This window comes from Parasteatoda tepidariorum, chromosome 8 (assembly GCF_043381705.1).
Source record: "Parasteatoda tepidariorum isolate YZ-2023 chromosome 8, CAS_Ptep_4.0, whole genome shotgun sequence".
Classification (NCBI taxonomy): Eukaryota; Metazoa; Arthropoda; class Arachnida; order Araneae; family Theridiidae; genus Parasteatoda; species Parasteatoda tepidariorum.
Window position 1 is genome coordinate 82,373,136 of NC_092211.1, and position 5,373 is coordinate 82,378,508.

Below are 5,373 nucleotides of genomic sequence, written 5' to 3' on the forward strand. Positions count from 1 at the left end.
GTTTTTTCGGTAAAATATTTCCCTCCTGAAAAAATAAAATTGCATCTTGTTTTGTTTTTGGCAAATCCCAAAGACGAATTTTCGTAGCACTAAAAATGGCGACAAAAAAGAATTTTTGTTTTGTTTTTGTTTCGTCAGCATTCTTTATTTTACGTTTCTTAGTTTCTAAATAATGTTTTTTATTGAAACTTGAAATTTTTTGATAAAAATTGTTGTCAAAAAACTTTTTTTACAAAATTAAATTTCATAAAACTATAAGGTTTATGTATACTTTCTGTTCATTTTAATTTTTGATGTAATATGATTCTTAAAACTATAGAATGGCCTTTCATGTTATATCATTAAATTTAGTAAAACTATTTCTCGGGCATTAGGTTTTAACTCTTATAAGAATTTACATATTTTTTTCTGTTAATGTACAAATATTTTTCCGTTGTGTTTTGGATATTCCTTCTCAAATAAAAAGAGATACCATTTTGTTTTCGTTTACATAAGAAAGAATACCAAATATTTTTCTTTTTTAAATTTAATTAGCCACAATAAAGAAGGAACGTTGCAATGCTACGTGCTACATTAAAGACGTCTCTAGAGTAACTGAATCACTGTTCATATGGAAATCGCAGGTATCCGTCTCATACAACAACGCCCCCTATAGTTCGTTGCGATCGCGAATATTATTTTCCTATCGAATATTTTTGTATCCCTAATTTAGAAGTATTTACCTGTAATATTAGGGAGATTTTGAACTTTTACGTTGCATTTCGTATGCTCCCGTAAGTAAGATTTGGATTAGTTGGAAAGTTGCACTTCAAGCATAAGAAGAGAACCGATATCCAGACATGTGACATATGACGTCACAGTCAGTCGATCGTTTATAAGCAAAATGGCCTGTCAAAGTTGAACTGACATTCCATCTATAAGTTAGAATGTTAAGTAATGTATAACATATAAGTTAATTAAATACAGCGTCGTATCGCACGCCGAATTCATTGAAATATAATTTTTTCTCACCTATGTCTTTTACTTAATTTAGATTTACTATTTGCTTATGTATTTTATTGTAACCGTGACATTGTTTTGATTTTTGTACCTGGTAACCTCGGTGTATAATTAGTTTGTTTAGGTTCTACATGGTTTCATGTCTGTCTTTGTGTTAAGTAAGAAATATATAGTGAGAGAATTGAAATCTTTTTGGAGGAATATAGAATGTGTCATTTAAGAGAATAGATGAGTGACGGGCTTGGCGTACTCGATTTAGATTGGAAAGAACAGTTGTTAACGTAAACAAATGACCCGTTTTAACAACCAATCAGGATTGAGATACCTACACTACGGCATTTGCAGGTGTCCCATTGTGCAAGCGCACTTTAAGTACGCATGCATCAGTTCTGCTGAAATGCTCATGCACCCGTGAAAAAAAATTTCAAACTAACGAGAATAAAAATAAGAGATTTTGCGAATATAAGTTAGAAATGCTAACGTAGTAGAATATCATATTAACTTCGACCATAAAAATGCAAGCATTTGCAATGGACACATATACTATGGAAATAAACTTAGAACAAAAATTGTGCAATTAAAATTAATATATTTTATAATTTTATAACAACGAAAAATTTCTAGTTTCTTTGAAGCCCCATCTTTATTTCATATTGGCGTTCTTCTTGATTTAGCTGTAACATGCTCACATTGTTATTCTGAAGGTAGACTTAAGCAGAAAACAACATTCAATAACTATGAATAGCGTGATTGTAGCTCTGTTAAACCGCGCCAATGAAACGTTAAAATACGCAGGTTCCCAGAAAAGCGTGCGCAGGCGCAGATGTTTAAAGGCTTACATACGGAACGAAACGTACGACATTTGCAAAATTTCCCTATTTATTTTTATTATTCTACTTTACCTTTCTCGAGCCGCCACTGTGATTTTTCTTGTGTTTTCAGCTTTTTTCTCTCTTGGCTACAGTGGTTTTTCTACTTTTGTTTCTCATCCATATTCTTTCATTTTTCGCTAGCAACTTGTCAACAAGTCTTGAAAATGATGGCATGTTTTTGAGCTCTTAAAAGACGTCAACTATTATTTCGACTTTATATATTTTTGAAGCGAATGAAGTTTTTAATCAAGTAGTATCTCGCCGCTTCAGTTTCTTAGGGGTTATTTACTCAATAAGTTTATCAACAGAAAATAAAAAATATCTCAAAAATACAGACCCTGATATTTCACATAATAAATGAATGAAATAATAATAGAATAATATGCAATACAAACAATCAAGATATTTGTTATATGTTCTTAAAATAACACCTTATGAAGTAGTATACTTCAATTGGAAACAAAAATAAAAATTGAACCAGTAAAGTAAGAATGGAGAAAAATATTCTTTTTCTCACACAATATTGACCCATCTGTTGATCGTGGTTACTGTGATACGCAGGAAAGAAATGAAAAAGGGGAAAGAATAGACAGAAAGTAGAAATGAGAAAGTCAGACATCTTTGGGGAAAAAAAACCCTGAAGAAATAGAAACGGGAAAAGGAGTGTTTCGTAAAATCTTGAATTTTGAAAACCGCACTTTTAAGATTTTATTCTTTTGTTTAGTTTCTAGGGCAACTACGCAATCTATTTTTTAATCCTTTACAGTATTAAAAGAGGAGAATGGAAAAGGACAACCCTTTTTAAGTCACTAGGATTAATTTTCAGAAATCACTGATCCTTTTTTTTTTTTCAAAAAAAGTTTTTTTTTTTTAATCTTGTTTGCTTTTTTTCCATCTTTGTTCAAGAAAGAAAGTTCGTAGGAATAAAGTGACACGAATGATACGTCTCTAAGAAGTAAAACTGAACCAATAAAAGAAAAGAAAAAAGTACTGCCAAGTTAGAAAGGCATTGATTTTTGTGGAAATAGGGTTTATAAATAAGCCCCTTGCAATAAATAAGGTTAGGTGTATCAATTATAGCTATTTCTTAAAATTTTTTTGGACGTTTTATGTTTTTGTGTATCAAATTCTATGTTTAAACATTAAATTTTGTATTCACACTTTAAGCAGAAAATTAATTGTTGCCGTAGTTTTATAGGAACTTCAAATTAAAGCAATTAAATTTTTATTAAAATATATGAGTAGAATATGAATTTGTTTGTCTAAATCGTAACTTTTATTGTATTTTATTTTTATTTCATAACCGTCGTTGAATAGCCAACCCAATTTTGGGTTCACAACTACTAATGTTGTAACTACTCGCACTTTGCAATTTTGAACCCAATCCAGAATACAAAGGAACTTCTGGATTAAGTATTGGGAAAACTTTGCCTTCATAAAGAACTTTTTGATGGAACTAACCCTCATTTGCGTGACATGGTGAGGAAAATAACGAAAACCTACACGTCACGTTAGTTTTTACGTCAGCACTGTGGTAAGTGCAAGCCAGATTCGGAATTCGTATGGAACAGAGCCACCAAGTCTCCATAACTTTTATTAAAAAAATTCCTTCCCTTTGCATTAAAAAAAACTGTATAAATAATATTTTGAATGTTCAGCAATCTGCTATAGTTTTTGATTCACGTAATAAGCTAGGCTTAAAGATTTACAACTTATAGGGTTAGTTTGAAATAGTGGGAAAAATGCTGTAATTTTCTTTTTTTTGAGAAAGTCGAAAATCAAATGAAAAACGATTAGAACCAAATGACTTAATACAAAACTGTAAGACTTTGCAAGCGTTGAATTATTTATTTTTGTACAGGAGATTTAATTCATTCAAAAATAATATTTAATTAGATTTTATTCTAATATCATTCCCCGGTTATTCTATTAATTTATTCTAAGGATCTTCAAGTTGTTTTTATACTTTTAGCTATTTTAAAACTTTTTAAATTGTTTTTGTTTCACTATAATTTAATTTGCGTGATTCATTTTTCGAGATTCCATATTTACCCTCATATCATAACGCAAACAACGCTACTTTATTGATAGGTTTTGACAGAAAAATAAAACTTTAAAAAAGAGAAAACATGAAAATCATCGCTATTTAATTAACCTCATACAAAGGGGAAAAAAGCACTAAAATTTTCAAGTCTGCAGCAACGGTAAGAGTTTATCAGGTCAAAGTATTTTACCAGTAAAAATTTTACAAAAAGAAATTACCAAAAACAGAATATAAATTTTCCATTTTGTGGAAGTACTTTTAACCCTACATAGGGCAGTTTTTTATTGCATTGTAATGATGTTAAAATATTTTCAGGGTAAAGATTGATTTGTAAAAAGAAATTAATTTAGTTTATTGCGGAATTTAACCTGATTTTTACTATCATTTGTTTGGTGGGAAGGGGGATGGAGTTTTGAAAGTTTTATCTATAGTAAAGAACTGGCCTTTAACTTGAACTTAATTGCTTATAAATAATCAAATTTATAAATTTCATAATTAAAATATTTATAAATTTTTATAATTATTTTTTTAATTATTTGAGAATTTTATAATTATTTATAATATTTATAATTATTTATAATATTTATAATTATTTATAATATTTGTAATTATTTATAATTATTTTCTATAATTATTTGAGAATTTTAAAATTATTTAGAATATTTATAACTATTTATTTATAATATTTATAAATTTTTTATAACTATTTATAAATTTTAAAATATCAATGAACTCGATGAGAAATGATCAAATGAACGGGCGACGAACTGATAAAAAATAACTTCCCAGCATACCCCACTCTTACCTTTACAATTAGCCAACAAAACATTTCATTTTTGTATTTACTTAAGTTATCGAAAGGCGATCGCTAAATCATAGGAGCGAAGAAACTTTCCATGCATTTACATAAAAAAATTGAATTGTAGAAAGCAATTCTTCTAACAGCCTTATGAAATGATAAATTAACTGTTAAAGGTTTGTTAACTAAATATTTGTTAAGAGGAAAACTACTAGTTAGTGCATTTTTAATACAAAACTTTTATTCAAAAAATGGAGAAAACGTTTGTCAGGCTCATGACACTGCTAGAGAAAACATTTTGACATGTCTCGGTAAAACTGATTAAATAGCATTTTATTTAATTGTTTTTTTTACCCTATTACACCAAAACAGTAGAAAAAAGCATAAAAAGATGATATTCAAACTGATAGGGTTGATGATATTCAAATAATCAATAAAAATTTTTTCTCAAACTTTTAAGTGTGAGAAAAAAAGTTTATTGATTAATTTTATTTAATATGGTTTAACAACCAGAATTCTATCCACGATAATTAGGCTCACTTTATGAAGCCATTTCGTCTCCAGCATCTGGTTATGGGTCTGGTTCATTTCATCGACAATCACTTCATCGACAGGCCATTTCATCGACACCACTTCTACAAAATGGTGACTGTTACACA